This window comes from Canis lupus, chromosome 26 (genome assembly GCF_011100685.1).
Source record: "Canis lupus familiaris isolate Mischka breed German Shepherd chromosome 26, alternate assembly UU_Cfam_GSD_1.0, whole genome shotgun sequence".
Classification (NCBI taxonomy): domain Eukaryota; kingdom Metazoa; phylum Chordata; class Mammalia; order Carnivora; family Canidae; genus Canis; species Canis lupus.
The window spans coordinates 28,698,855-28,715,330 of record NC_049247.1 but is presented as its reverse complement, the minus strand read 5'-3'; the positions used below and the strand labels follow the sequence as shown (position 1 = coordinate 28,715,330).

General features: G+C 41.5%; 2 long non-coding RNA genes across 2 annotated transcripts; one reads left to right on the top strand and one right to left on the bottom strand.

Moving 5' to 3' along the window:
- Positions 1–603: 603 nt before the first annotated feature.
- On the top strand, positions 604–13,145 carry LOC119866234. Its single transcript, XR_005379431.1, has 2 exons — positions 604–776; positions 12,509–13,145. It is a non-coding gene; the product is annotated as an uncharacterized LOC119866234 (long non-coding RNA).
- On the bottom strand, positions 9,406–15,897 carry LOC119866233. The gene is made up of 2 exons (XR_005379430.1): positions 11,004–15,897; positions 9,406–10,789 (listed from the first exon to the last, which is right to left on the bottom strand). It is a non-coding gene; the product is annotated as an uncharacterized LOC119866233 (long non-coding RNA).
- Positions 15,898–16,476: the final 579 nt, after the last annotated feature.

The window sequence follows — 16,476 nt, the reverse complement described above, 5'->3', positions numbered from 1 at the left end:
ATCCCCATAAGGGCCATATTTATAGGACAAATGACAGGGTTTGAAGTTAAACGTTTGTTCCATTTTTTTCCGATTACTTGCAGTTTGGAGAGAGCTGCATCTCTATGTTATCATGTTTTTACATTTTCAAGGAGACTGGGCTATGGAGCCTGCCTCCCCTCCCTGGGTTCCATTCCCAGGAGCCAGCCCATTCTGGAGCAGGAGGGGATGTGGGGCAAGATTTATAGCTCTTGGCATTGAAAACAGAAGGACCAGTTCTGACCTGGAGGCCAGATAACATCTTTCAAATAACCAGGCTCCCAAGGTCACTGATGCCTCCGGAGTCTCACAAACGACATTTCTCAGCCTGCCTGCACCCCTACAGGTCGGAGGGCGGGCAGTTATGCAGGACAAATCACAGAAAGCTCCATCCATATAGTACAGATTTTGAGGAGCAATTGATTACTTTTAAACTGGGGAGTGAGTAGAGATAGAGGAAGTTTCTAAAGGATTTTTTGTGCTTAGATTTTATTTTTTAGCATTTCTTAGAATGATTTTTTTTTTCCTTCTTTCTTTCTTTGAGAGAGAGAATGAGCAGGGTGTGGAGAAGCAGGCTCCCCACTGACGGGATCCCAAAGCGAAGCTCCATCTCAGGACCCCGGGATCATGACCTGAGCTGAAGGCAGACACTTAACTGACTGAGCCACCCAGGCGGTCACTCAGATTTAAATTTTAAGTAATCTCTACACTTCATGTGGGGCCTACACTTCATGTCCAGCCCGGAGCTGATGAGGCAGGTAATCTTCTGCCGGAGCCTGCCAGGTGACCCCAGAAGGATTTTCATATGTTAAGGAAGACTAATGGGATCCTGGCTGTCTGGGCTATCCTCAAGGCCAAGGTTGCTTTTTGCCTCTGGCAAAGCATTAGCATTAAGGAAGTGGTGAATTTCTTGAGGAATGTCACACTCTGCTTGTCTCACAAATTTATCAATAGGCTGTAAGGTGTAAGGATATTTATTTTTTTTAAAGGTTTTATTTATTTATTCATGAGAGAGAGAGGGAGAGAGAGGCAGAGATTCAGGCAGAGGGAGAAGCAGGCTCCATACAGGGATGTAGGACTCGATCCCTGTCCCCAGGATCACGCCCTGAGCCGAAGGCAGATGCTCAACCACTGAGCCATCCAGGTGTCCCAGGAAATTTAATTTTATCTATTATCTCTTTTATCTTGGTTCTCATAAAAAAAAAATCACTCTGACTTTCCTTTTTCTTAAAAGTTACTGGTGGGAGAGTCTGCATTGTGTGAACGGAGGCTTCAGTTCTTGGATTCCCCACAAAAGATTTACTGAAAGATTTACGTAAGGAGTGCACTGGAAGGAAGAGCCAGAAGGAAAGTAGTGAGCACAAAGCAGTTTAAGGATGGTCAACTCTCAGGGACGCCTGGGTGGCTCAGTGGTTGAGCATCCGCCTTTGGCTCAGGTCTTGATCCTGGGGGTCTGCTTCTCCCTCTGCCCTTCTTCCCTATGAGCTCGTACACGCTCTCTCTCTGAAATAAAATTTTTTTTAAGATTTTATTTATTTATTAATGAAAGACACAGAAAGAGAGAGGCAGAGACACAGGCAGAGGGAGAAGCAGGCTCCATGCAGGAAGCCCGATGTAGGACTTGATCCGGGGACTCCAGGATCATGTTCTGGGCTGAAGGCAGACGCTTAACCACTGAGCCACCCGGGTGTCCCTGAAATAAATAAAATCTTAAAAAATAGGTATGAATTCTGTATAAACCTTTTTATTTTTTAAAATTTTTTTTGTATAGACCTTTCTAAAATAGCTATTGTCCTTAAGCCTCCCCACATAATTTACCTTCCCACAATTGTTTCTCTGTGTTCAACCTAAAAGCATGTAGATTTTGCCATTTCTGTGGGTCTTCGTTTCTTACGAAGGCTTCCATATCACATGAAACTTGTATTAAATACATTTATGAGGGATCCCTGGATGGCTCAGCAGTTTGGTGCTTGCCTTTGGCCCAGGGCGTGATCCTGGGGTCCCAGGATGGAGTCCTACATCAGGCTCCCTGCAGAAGCCTGCTTCTCCCTCTGCCTGTGTCTCCGCCCCTCTCTCTCTCTTTCTCATGAATAAATAAATAAAATCTTTAAAAATAAATAAATACATACATATATTGTTTTCTTCTGTTGACCTTGTGTCATTTAATTTTCTGCTGAAAAAACTTGAAGAGGGTAAAGGTAAAATTTTGCCTCTCCTACATGGTGTTAAGAAAAAAAAAAAAAAAAAACAACCCAAGGATGCGTGGGTGGCTCAGTGGTAAACATCTGTCTTGAGTTGGGGTCCTGATCCTGGGGTGCTGGGATCAGGTCTTAATAAAATCTTAAAAAAAACAACAACACAAAAAAACCATGAGGGTGGGGGCATGCCCAGCTGGCTCAGTCAGTGAGCATGCAATGACTCTTGATCTCTGGGTTGTAAGGTTGAGACCCATGTTGGATATAGAGATCACTTAAAAATAAAATTTAAAAAAAAATAAAAAATAAAAAAATAAAAAAATAAAATTTTAAGATACACACAGGCCCCATTTAGACTGACTTCCCAAACTGGAGGCTTAATATATATTCTTTTTTTTTAAGATTTTATTTATTTATTCATGAGAGACACACACAGAGAGAGAGAGGCAGAGACACAGGTAGAGGGAGAAGCAGGTCCCATGCAGGGAGCCCGATGTGGGACTCCATCCTGGGACTCCAGGATCACGCCCCAGGCCGAAGGCAGGAGCCAAACTGCTGAGCCACCCAGGGATCCCCCATATTCTTTTTTTTTAATTAAAGATTTTATTCATTTATTCATGAGACACACACAGAGAGAGAGAGAGACAGGGAGAGGGAGAAGCAAGCTCCATGCAGGGAGCCCGACGTGGGACTCGATCCTGGATCTTCAGGATCACACCCCAGGCTGCAGGCAGTGCCAAACCGCTGCGCCACCCGGGCTGCCCGAGGCTTTATATATAACCTAATGGCAATGTCAACCTCCCCCAGAAATGTGGCCCTAAACTGGCAGTTAGTAATCTAGTAATCCGGGCAGCCTGGGTGGCTCAGCGGTTTAACACCATCTTCAGCCCAGGGCCTGATCCCAGGTCTCCAGGATCAAGTCCCACGTCGGGCTCCCTGCATGGAGCCTGCTTCTCCCTCTGCCTGTGTCTCTGTGTCTCTCATGAATAAATAAATGAAATTTAAAAAAAAAGTAATCTAGTAATTTTTCACTCACTGTCAATGATTTGGCCACCTGGGTCCTCTCTACCCTACCAAGAAAGATGAGGTAATCTGCGAAAGACATTTGCCTTTCCCCCTAGAAAGTGGCCTCACCTGGAAAAAGTCTTCTTTAAAAAAAAAAAAAAAGAAAGAAAGATTTATTTATTCACAATAGACATAAAGAGAGAGAGAGAGAGGCAGAGATACAGGCAGAAGGAGAAGCAGGCTCCATGCAGGGAGGGAGCCCGACATGGGACTCGATCCTGGGACTCCAGGATCATGCCCTGGGCCAAAAGCAGGTGCTAAACCGCTGAGCCACCCGGGGATCCCCACAAGTCTTCTTTTGTGTATAACTTTCTTGCCCCTATTGTCCTTGCACAAAAACCTTCCGTTTTGTACAACCCCTTGGAGCACCTGTCTACGTCCTAGATGGGATGCAGCCTAATTCATGAACCGTTGAATAAAGCCAATTAGATCTTCACATTTACTTGGTGGAATTTTGTTATTTAACCATGGTTTTGGTTCCCTTTCAGCTTTTGCTGAAGAGCTGTCTGAGCTCTGTGTGTGGGCCTGAGCTGTTGGCACTGGCAAGTTTGCTTGCCCCCCTCGATGGAAAGCAAAACCCCGTGTCACACCAGTCATTTGCAAAAAGCTCCATTGCAAAACGGCCAAGCAAGGAGATGGGAGGCTGGCTCAAAAAATCTGTCTCCACAACCTGAGCTTAGAACAAGACCTTATAAAGGTTGAGATTGGGGCACCTGGGTGGTTCAGTGGTTGAGCGTCTGCCTCTGGCTCAGGGCATGATCCCTGGGTCCAGGGATCGAGTCCCGGATGGGGCTCTCTGCATGGAGCGTGCTTCTCCCTCTGTCTATGTCTCTGTCTCTGTCTCTCTCTCTGTGTCTCTCATGAATAACTAAATAAAATCTTAAAATAAATTAAAAAATAAATAAAGGTTGGTATTACATACATATTGAAGAAAAGGGGGGAATTTATTCATGAAGAAGGATGGAGCATGCCCACTGAGCAAACCTACATCCCCTGCTCACCTTTGAGTGGAGATTAAACACTGAAATGAGGCAAAATGAGGCCCCTGATGGAGTTTGTCAGGGGCCTCATTTTGTCCTCATTTCACATGCTCTGAGAGCCCATATAAACAAAATGAATGCAGGGTGTCAGGAAGAAAAAATTCTTCCTCTACCCTCAAGGTCTTCCCACTGGACTAAGAATTCAATTTACAGGAGACAGGTTAAGAGGAGAAAAAAAAAAAAAACAAGTTTTATTTTAAGTGCGTGGAGGTCCATTAATGAAATGGAGACCCAAGGAAATGACCAAGGCAGGTGATCTTATATGTTTTAGACAAAGAGACAATAGGGTTGTGAGGAATTCACAGGATAAAGAAAACAGGTGTTTGGGAGCTTTAACTAGTAAGGAATTCTAAGCAGAATTTAGGCTGATGCAGCAGGTCAGTAACAAAGTAACAAGTTTTGTCCCTTTCTCTGGTGATAAAGATGTTTCTTCTTAGTATAGAGAGGGCACCTTTCACATGGAAGATTTATTTCCTGCTTTCAGGGGAGGAGGAGGGCCTGAGAGTCCTTCTTGCAGACTGTCTCTTAAGTAACTTTTATTTAAAATAATCAGTATGACCAAGTGACGTAATTCGGGGCAGCCTACCCTTGGCCCCTACAATTTCCCCTCGGAAACTTCCCTGGGAGTTTCACATGTTAAAAGTTGAACTGGTAGATTGTTCCGTCTTATTGAATCAGTCTCAGTTCTGAGAATAGATCAGTTTCGTTAGATTCACTTCAGGAGGTGATGAAGCAGGTATGTTCTCAAAATAAGGCCTATGGTTTAAACAATCAGGTGATCCATAAGAGGCCCATCTATAGAATAAAAGAAAAATGGTGGCTAATAATTGGGATCAAATTATAATCCAGTTTGTGAGTTTTTAGGACGGGCAGTCAAGATTTCCAGATGTCAGGCTCGAAGCATTTTCAGAGAGAGCGAGAGCAAGCTGTGACTATTTGACAGATTTGCCTGGTTTGTAGTTGGAGTGTCTCTGGTGATTTTCTAAAGGCTCACAGAGCAGCAGGGATGACGATCCTCTATGCAGGAGTTGTGATTTCTCTGAAGTTTGCATTGGGGTGGTCATACGTAGTTTGCAGGGCTTGAGGAAAAAGGGCAGTTTTACTTCTTTTTTTTTTTTTTTTTTTCAGTTTTACTTCTTAAATGAATCCAACTCAGAAGGTAGAAGAAACATTTTTTAAATGCTGGTTGGAGACTTGTAGCCAGCCATTGGAGGAAATTCTAAGAAATCAGGATCTAGTTCAGTATATGAGTGATATCAGCATTTAATATTTACATTGGGGTTTTAATGAAACATATTTCTCTCTATCATCACCCTCATTTTTACCAAAGATAAAAAAAATCAGGACTGATTTGTTTAAAAATTAAGTCTAGTTAAAAAAACAACAACAGCTGGGCTTGATTATTGACATAAGTGCAGCAAGAATAGCAGTTGACTGTACAGGATCTTCTAAATCTGCTTTATTGGAATTTTTCATAAGGAATCTCTAGATTGAACTTTTAATAGCCTCTCAAGGCCAGAAGCCAAGCCAAACACTTGCCATCATACTTCGCCTGCAATACCTATAGATTTGGGTTAGTTCCTCTCTTCTAGAGGTCCCCAGTCTATTCTGAGGTTCCTGCACCTGCCAGGAAGTGACCTTCCTTACTCCCTGGTGAGGCTGCTGGGAACCCTGTAAGAAGGTACCAGGCTGGTATTTCCAAGGGGCTTTGTTGGCTCCATCAAGTCAACCTGAGTTCCTTAAAGCTGTCTGGTCATATCTGAGACTATGGATGTCTCTCTCAAACATGACATTCCAGTAAAGCCTTGGTTAAAAAAAAAACAAAACACCTCAGTGTTTCTTTCCAATGGTGTCATCTTATAAGAACAGATTCTTACTGCACTTATGCAAATAACTATGATTGCCATAAAGGAAAGAACACTCACTGAGAGAATTTCTGAAATCTGGAGGGTTCAGGTAGGGAGAAAAAGACAAATGTTTCATATTTGTTTACAAAGAATATTTTATCAGATTGCTGTAAGCCACAGCTTAAGAGAAAAAAGTTTTCTTGGGGTGCGCCTGGGTGGCTCAGCGGTTAGAGTCTGCCTTAGGCTCTAGTCATGATCCTGGGGTCCTGGGATTGGGTGTCCCCCCCACACTGGGCTCCCAGCGGGGAGTCGGCTTCTCCCTCTGCCTCTGTCTCTGTCTCTCTCTCTCTGTGTCTCTCGTGAATAAATAAGTAAAATCTTAAAAAAAAGAGAGAGAGGAAAAAAATGTGTTAAGTCAGGAAAAACAAAACATTAAAAAAAATCAGCGATGTTTTCAACAAAAATGTGGCAAAATTATAATTATCTTTCTCCATTTATTCAGTCTTATTAATTCTTGAATAAGATAATTCTTGAATAATTCTTGAATTCTTGAATCCAGTTTTCCGACTAGTTCCAGAAATTCTTATTTCAGTCAAATGATCTTAGGGTTATAAGTAACCCGTATCCAGAGTTCTTCCCGTGAGTCTCACTGAAGCACATCTGCAAAGTTTCTTATAAAAGCATCCGAGTAAAACTATAATTGTCTGTAAATAAGATGTAATGACCACAGTCAAAGATCTGATGAGAGTCCATTACAGGGGTGCCTGGGTGGCTCAGTTGGTAAAGTGTCTGCTTTTGGCTCAGGTCGTGATCCTTGGGTCCTGGAATCGAGTCCCACGCTGGGTTCCCTGCTGAGGGGGGAGTCTGCTTTTCCCTCTCCCTCTCTGTCCTTCACCTTGCTCATGCTCTATCCTTCTCTCTCTCAAATAAATAAGTATATAAATCTTTTTAAAAAATAGAGTCCATTATGATGCAATTGATAAGAAAATCTTATTTCTATGACATATGACAAAGTTATAACATGTTAGGACATATCAGATCCCCAAGAGTTTTATTCAATTTTTAGAACACTTATATTAATACAATACCTATACAAACATAATCTAAGAGGGTTTAGTATCACTTATTTGACATCACTTCCCATGTGATTTAACATAACAAGCCAAATTAGTTTCATTTTTACAAATTGTTTTCTTTTAAAGATTTTATTTTTAAGCAATCTCTACAGTCAAATTGGGGCCTGGGGCTCAAATTTACAACTCCTAGATCAAGAGTTGCAGGTTCTACTGCCCTGAGCCAGCTCGACGCCCCTCACAACATTCTTGAAATTTCCCTCTGCAACATTTCATTTAGATTGTGGTCAAAAGACTTTATTTTAGAATTTGATTTGGGGAAGTATGTCAAATATATTCATAGTATGAACATTTCATTGATCAAATCAATATATCAAAAGGTTTAAACATGTCATTGGATTACAGAGCCTTAGGAAACAATATTTATTTAACCAAAGTGATAACAGAAGATTTCAAAGGAAAATACTGACGATACATAGTTGTGTGCAAAACCTAGCTCTTGATATTAAGACTCAGTTTTTTGGATAATAAAAAATGTGATAAAGAGAAAACACAGAATCTTTGTTTTCCTTACATTAAAGTTAAACACTGTTTACAATTTTTACATAAAAAGCAAACTAATAATCTAATAAAACACTTCCCTTTTAGCAGAGAGAAAATTCTAATTTTGTAACAGCAAAACTTTTGATATTAAAACTCATCTTAAAATATACTTATTTTAACCTTAGCCACTATTGACCACATAAAATTCCCTTCCAAAGGTGTTTGCTTTTTTAAAAAACAAAGCTTTTACAACTCTTCTTTTCCCCACATTCAGATTTTGTCCTGAGTTTTCCCTCTTTTTTTTTTTTTTTTTAAGATTTTATTTATTTATTCATGAGAGTCAGAGAGAGAGGAGAGAGGCAGAGACACAGGCAGAGGGAGGAGCAGGCTCCATGCAGGGAGCCTGATGTGTGATTCGATCCCAGGTCGCCAGGATCACACCTAGGGCTGAAGGCGGCACTAAACTACTGAGCCACCCGGGCTGCACTAGTTTTCCCCCTTTAAATAATTAGCCTTCCTTTAGAAAAAGTTATTTTCCTTCAACAAAAATATTTTTTCATTTCTCAGATTTTTTTTAACCAAAAACACGTATCTTACTTTCCTTGCAATAAATCATTTCCTTTATTTTCCCAGTACTTTTAATGATATTTATTAGAATTCTTAACTCGTGGAAACCTTGATATCTAGTGAAACTTAAGTAGGAAGCAATTGTGAACTGTTACATTAGAATTCTTTAGATTGACTAATGAATACATTTCATAATTCAGAAGCTTGTGATTTTTTTCATAGTATAACCTTCTAATAAAGCACAAAAAAGGTTTTGCTAACAGACCCAAATTTATCTTTAGTTTCTCTGTGTGGTTAAGACAAAAGTAGATAAACCTATGCTTTAGTGCTTAATGTTTAAAATCTATTTGGAAATGATCCCAGATATTCAATGAATTTAATTTAACTCATCATTTAACTTAGTACGACTTCGAAGTTTTACGTTATCGAAGATTTTGGAAACTATTTAAAGGTTTGCTTATAAGGGTGCCTGGGTGGCTCAGTCAATTGAGCCTTTGCCTTTGGCTCAGGTTATGATCCTGGGATCCAACCCAGTCTGGCTCAGCGGGGAGTCTGCTTCTCTCTCCTCCTGCCCCTCCACCCCACTGGTGCTCTCTCTCTCTCTCAAATAAATAAATAAAATCTTCAACGCCCCCCCCCCCTTTTTAAGTAGGCTCCACATCCTACATGGTGCTTGAACTCACAACCCTGAGGTCAAGAGTCGCATGCTCTACTGACTGAGCCAGCCAGGCATCCCCTCCCCACTTTTTCACATCTTTTTAATTTACTTGTTCTTAACATTTATGCTTAAATTATCCATAAAATCTTCAAGAGACATCGAACAAAGTCAGTCATGCTTTCAGGCTACTATTATTATTCCTTTTCAGATTTCATTTCTTTAAGTAGTCTTAATTGAGATTAATTGAGGCTTGAACTCACAACCCCGAGATCAAGAGTTGCAAGTTACTCTACTTACTGAGCCCTCCAGGAGCCCCTCTCCTCAAGCTATTATGATTATTTTAATTTGTAACAGAGATCACATCAACTTATTTGACTTTAAGTAAATCCAGGCCGAATAAAAGTTTTAGGTTTTTTTTTTTATTTACTGAATTTACAAGCAAAGTTTTAGTTTTAATGTTGATAACATTTAGACATTTCTATTTTAATTAAACCAACAACCTTAAATTAGCTTTAGTACCAAATATTTTCCCAGATCATGTGAATTCGAAAAATATTTGAGTCTCTCACTTTCTGAGAATTTAGAATGCCCAAATCTTACACAAGCATTTGCCTTCAAACCAAGTAAATAAAACTCTATCACAGATTAATTTTAGCAACACCATCTGGAGGTAAAGAAAATATCTCATATCAAATCGATCAATCTATCTGGGTATGACTGGGTATATATATCTATAAATCTATAAATAGGTATAGATATAGATATATAGTCCTACCCAGACAGATGCAAACAAAAATTGTTACCATACTCAAACCTGTGCACCTGATGTGCAACACACCGATGTCTGAGGTACAGGTTTTGAAGTAAAGCTTTATTACTTTATCCAGGCAGTGGATAAACAGGGAGTGGGGATAAAGAGGCAAAGGTAATGATCCATCGTGCACGAGGTTAAGGGGTACGTAAAACATTAATTATAGGTAGAGAACAAAACAGAAGACAGAGCTAATAATGCAACTAATACAACTATAGTTCTGCTCATGCTTCTTATGCTTTCAAAACAGGTTCAGGGACCGTGGGTCTGGCCTCCAAACTTTAAAGCTTTGGTTTTTATTAATATTTGTGAAGAGGACACTATAGACCCGATATCCAAATACCCCCCCCCTCTCTTTTTTTTTCTCCTGATAAAAAACTTTTCCTGAAGTTTGCATTTTGAAGAATGGCTCTTAGTTCCTAGAGAAGATGAGGGTAGAAAATTTATATCAGGGCAGCCCTGGTGGCTCAGGGGTTTAGCACCTGCCTTTGGCCCAGGATGTGGTCCTGGAGTCCCAGGATCGAGTCCCACATCGGGCTCCCTGCTTGTGGCCTGCTTCTCCGACTCTGCTTGTGTCTCTGCCTCTCTCTGTGTCTCTCATTAATAAGTAAATAAAATCTTAAAAAAAAAGAAAATTTATATCAAAAAGGCATAGAGAACATATCTAAGTTTCCCCCAAGGTGGGTATTTGGAGCAGAACTGCCTGTTATTAGAAGTGCTAGAGTCTGAGCACTTCTAACCGGTCTGCTAGGTCTGAGTGACCTTCCTCCAGGAACTCAACTGCCTTTATAGCAGTTTGTATTTTGAAAAGGCCTCCTCTCCCCCTTTTTTTCTTCTGTTCCAGGCGCTGGTATGCTATATTCACATTTCAAAGATATAATAGGATTTATAACTTTAAGGGACTGAGAAGGAATGAAAGTTGTTTTTTTTTTTTTCCTTCGAGTTTCAGGGTATTTGCCATCTAAAGTTTACCTTTTCAAAATTTTTTTATTTTTTATTTTATTTTATTTATTTATGATAGGCACACAGTGAGAGAGAGAGAGAGGCAGAGACATAGGCAGAGGGAGAAGCAGGCTCCATGCACCGGGAGCCCGATGTGGGATTCGATCCCGGGTCTCCAGGATCGCGCCCTGGGCCAAAGGCAGGCGCTAAACCGCTGCGCCACCCAGGGATCCCTAAAGTTTACCTTTTCTTTTCCCTTAAGTACAGGACAATTCTGTTCCAATAATCTGATCTTTAATATCTATATTATTATAGATCTATATAATATCTATAAACATTTTGAGAGAAATAGAGGAGGGTTTTTTTTTTTTTTTAAGATTTTATTTATTCATTCATGAGAGACACAGGTAGAGGGAGGAGAATCAGGCTTAAGGCAGGGAGTCTGATGCGGGAATCAATCCTGGGATCCCAGGATCACGCCCTGGGCTGAAGGCAGGCGCTAAACAGCTGAGCCACCGAGGGATCCCTCTAGAGGAGGTTTTAAGATTAATAAAGGTAGATGAGCTTTGACCTTTTTTGAGAGTAGTATTGAGTAGTATTTCTGGTTTCGGATAGATTTGCAAAACAAAGGTGATTGTTTTTAATTTCCCCAAAGCACTGCCTGAATATCAGAATATTGGCCTACTTTTTAAAATTTTCCTTAAAAGTAGGTTCCACACCCCGTGCTGGGCTCAAGCTCACAACCCTAAGACCAAGAGTCACATACTCCACTGACTAAGCCAGCCAGGCGCCCCAACTTTTTTTTTGCTTAAACCAGGGAGATTTTTAGCAAAAATGGGAATTGAAAGATTTATGCAAAATCCATAAAGCATTTTAACAAAAGCCTTCCTTTTGAGTATACAATTTAATGTTGGCTTCTATTAGTCTCTGAATATTGGCCTTTTGGAGATCATTTGTAGGAGGGCTGCGGAGAAATTTTGGTCCTGTCTCTTCTGTGAAGGAGGGGAGGCATTCTTCTAGGGCCAAATTAACCGCAGCGTTATCTATCAATCCCCGGCCACAAGAGCACCCAGCCCAGCCAGTCAAGGTCTCCGAGAGTGCAGTTGTGAATAGCCATTAATTTTTATTTATCTCAAAAATTTCTTTATTAAGTTTTTTTTAAAGCCACTAATTAGAAAAAAAAATCCTCTCTGAGGCGCCTGCCTGGCTGGCTCAGTGAATGGAGCACTTGACTTGGTCTTGGGGTTGAGTGTAAGGCCCACATTGGGTCTAGAGATTACTTAAAAAAATATAATAAAATCTTTAAACATAAGAAAATAAAAATTCTTTTCTAAATTTGGTAGGATCTTCTGAAAGTGGAGGAACAAGGGCTTTACCACTTAAAAGATCTGCTGTTGGTCAAGGGATAGGAATCCTTCACGGTTGTGTGTGTGGGGTGTGTATGTAAGATACATCTGTAAGGGTCACTGCACAGAAATGCCTGAAGCTGCCAGAGCCTGATTAAAGCAAAGTGAGCCCTACCATGAGTCCCAGGAGCTACTGCTAAATTCACTTTCTGGCTCTCAGCATTTGTAAGAGTAGACTGTATACTTCGAACCCAGAGGTTAGGCTGGAGTGCTGTCTGCAAATCTTGTAGGGAAAAGGAAGTTAAAACCGGCAAATGGGGCTAGATTTTAAGAAGGTGAATTTTCATTGGATGTGGACATTTATTTGTCGTAAGTTGAATTTTTGTTCTTGTATCTTTCCAAGGGAGTCCCTTAATGATGTGAAGAACAAAGGCAAAAGAAATGTGGAAAAATGAAATTTCCCTACAACTGCGAGCTCCTTCGCAAGTACTTAAGACAGGCAGGGTGACCTTCCTCCAGGAACTCAACTGCCTCATGTGAATGATGAGGGAACAGAGGACTAGCTGAGGACAAAGCACGTTGACAAGTCCTTGAAATAGGCAGAGTGACATTCCTCTACAGACTCAACTGCCTCGATGTTCATACTTTGCTAAGGGCAGAAGGCAATCTTAGCCCGACCCCCGGGAGCCTGTGAGTCTACTTTAACATATAAAAATTCCTTTAGAAAGTTCCTTTATCTCTACCCCACAACATACATGTTGGCAACCATCCCCCAAGCACATGGCCCACGGATACACAGCTGAAGGGTCTCATGATTCAGGTTTTATTAGACAGTAATAAGTGACCTTTCCCCAACAAGAGCTAGCCCCCCCAAGGTCCTGGAAACCTTATTTCCAAAATTCATTAGAGAGTATGCTCTCCCCAAACCCTTCTCCACTGCCAGGTATATAATTAGCCACCCCCACAGGCCCGGGGCAGCCACTCTTCCTGCGCACGGGTCCTGTCCCTGGGCTTTAATAAAACTACCATTTTGCACCAAAGATGTCTCAAGAATTCTTTCTTGGTCGTTGGCTCTGGACCTCACCCCACTAAACCTCACCTATATTTCAAAACTTCATCATTAATACCTTGCTAAAGGCAAAAGGCAACCTTAGCTTGACATTAGCCTGACCTCTAGGATCCTGTAGACTTTACCATATAAAAAACCCTTTGGAAACTTCCCCAAGATCCCTGTTGGCAATCATCCTCCAAGCACATGGCCCACTGATACACATGTGAGGGGTCTCATGACCAAGGGTTTACTAGACAATAGTCAATGATCTTATAACAGCAGCTAGCCTCTCAAGGTCCTGCAAAATTTTGTTCCCAAATTCCTTAGAGACTTATGCTATCCCTAACCCCCTCCCAACTTAGAAGTACATAATCAGCCACTCCTCACAACCCTAGTGCAGTTCTTTCTGTCCACGGGTCCTTTCCCCATGCTTTAATAAAACCATCTTTTTTCTGCACTGAAGACGTCTCAAGAATCCTTTCTTGACTCTTCACTCCTGGACCCCAAACATCACATCACGTCACATCACATCACGTCACATTACATCACATCACATCACATCACATCACATCACATCACATCACATCACACCATATCACATCACCTAAGGTTAGTAGTTATTCTAATAAGACAATTCAGAGCTCTCGATAAAGAATATTTATTTACTTATTTAAATATAGCCAATTTAAAGGATCTATCATCTGGTCATTGGTGGAGAGGATCTTATTAATTTTAGTAGTGACTCAAACCAATAAGCTTTTTAATGGCTTAACCAAAAATGTAAGTGGCATTCAGAGAAGGCACAGATGATAAAGTCCTCCTGACCTAAAAGTTTATTCCCACAAAATAGTCTTTTCTTAGACCTTGGTTTCATAAGTGGTAAGCATGATGTGGTGAACACTGTGTCTCTGGTCTCCCACAAATCTGAGATGCCTCCAGTCACAGACCCACTAATCTGTGACACTGGGCAGTAGGGGAATGGGATTTTGTCAGCACTAACCTGCAACAAAGGTTGAGGTGATAAGTGCCCCCTATGGGCTCAGATTCCTTACGATAAACTCTCCTGAGAGGTGACACAGAGGGACAGAGTGTGCTTTTCCTTTTGTTTTGAAAGATTTTGCTTATGTGACAGAGAGAGCACAAACAGGAGAGAAGGAGAGGGAGAAGCGGACTCCCCACTGAACAGGGACCCTGACGCGGGGACACAGGGCTAGATCCCAGGACTCTGGGATCATGACTTGAGGTGAATGAAGGCAGCTGCTCAACTGAGGGTGCTTTTTTTTTTTTTTTTGAGGGTGCTTTTTGTAACTGAGTGTCTAGGATCCCTAGCCTATTTGGGCACCAAGGTGCACCCCAGTAAGTGCACCCTCCGGATGATGGAGACCAGAGACAATGTTCTCATTGGTCACAAAGCCAAGCTCTTAGAACACAAAACAAGACAAAAGGAAAAACTTCATCTGGTTTTTATATAGGGAACTCTCAGCAAAGTTTGCTCCAACAGACCCTGGTCTGGTGAGAACTGTGAACTGATCAGTCTGTGAGGCGAGCTGGAAAAATCAGGCTTCTAGGGTGTGCCTGCCCTTGGTAATTCCTTTTTTTGAACACAGGGCACAGAAGACACAGACCAACAAAGACAATCTCTGGGACAAAAATGGATCAGCAACCAAAGAGTGTGCTGCCAAATTTGTCCTAAGAGTTGCTAAGCCCAAGGAGCCAGGTCCACAATATTTTCTCCTGCTAATCTGAATTTAGAGAGTAAAAAAGATTCTCACCATTCTGAGACTCAGACAGAGATTCCCAGAAGTCTGGAATCTGCAGACAGAGATTCCAGAAGGCTGACATGGTAAAAAACAACAACAACAACAACAACAACAACAAAAAACCCAACTTACCTGCAGACAGATTCCAGAAGGCTGATCTTACCTGCTGCCAGCTGTATTGTCAGATGCCCCAGGAGCTCGGTGGGGGCAGTGTCTGGGGCAAGCAGTTGCCCCCACAAATGAAAAGATCTTGCCCACTAAGGTAGTTATGCCAACTACCTGGAAGGAAAAATTCTTCCTCTACCTTCAGGGTGTTCCTGGCTGGACTACGAATTCAATTTACAGGAGACAAGTTAACAGAAGAAAAAAAAACCCAAATCTTTGTTATGTGCCCACAAAGCCCAATAATAAAATCAAGACTCAAAAAAATGACCTAGGCAGGCAGTTTTTGTACGTTTTAGACAACGAGACAATACATTTGTGAGGAATTTACAGGACAAGGAAAAAAGAGGTGTTTGGGGGCTCTAATTAGCAAATAATTCTTTTTCTTTTTTAAGATTTTATTTATTTATTCATGAGAGACCCAGGGACACGGGCAGACTCAATGCAGGGAGCCCGACGCCGAACTCGATCCCGGGTCTCCAGGATCATGCTCTGGACCAAAAGCAGGTCCTGAGCTGCTGAGCCACCCAGGGACCCCCAATTGGTAAAGAATTCTAAGCTGAATTTGTGCTGAGGTAGTAGGTTAGCACAAGGTACTAAGATTTATTTTTATAGCTTTCTTGGCTTTAATGTCTCTATCTTGGGCACCTGGATGGCTCAATCGGTTAAGCACTGGTTAAGCACTGGGCTTCGATTTGGTTCAGATCATGATCCCGGGATCCAGCCTGCTCAGTGGGGAGCCTGCTTCTCCCTCTCATCTCTGCCACTGCCTCTGTCTCCCCCTGCTTGTGCTCTCTCTAGGGAGGTCTCTCCCTAATAAATAAATAAATCTCTATCTCTGGTGATAAAAATGTCCTACCTCTTTTTTTTTAAAGATTTTATTTATTTATTTATTTATTTATTTATTATTTATTTATTTATTCATGAGAGACACAGGCAGAGGGAGAAGTAGGCTCCATGGAGGGAGCCCGACATGGGACTTGATCCCCAGTCTCCAGGATCAGGCCCTGGGCTGAAGGCAGGTGCTAAACCGCTGAGCCACCCGGGCTGCCCCTTCTTTTTACCTCTTAGTACAAGCACTTTTCACATGGAAGATTTATTTCCAGGGGAACAGAGGAGGGTCTGGGAGTCCTTCTTATGTAACCTTTATTTAAAATACTCAATTTGACAAAGTAGCATATTTGGGGGCAGCCTGTCCTTGGACCCTAAAAAGGCCTTGCTTGTTCATAGGCCAGAATCCTAGCAGTGACCTTCCTTTGTGTCAGTCCAAGGGCCTCTGCAGGCGGCTAGTGGATTTGTTTTCAGTGGGATCTGAAAACAAACAGTATCCAGCAGTGCTGTTGAACATTCAGGCATATAGAGAAAACTATGCTTGAGGTTTCCCCTTTTGACATTCAA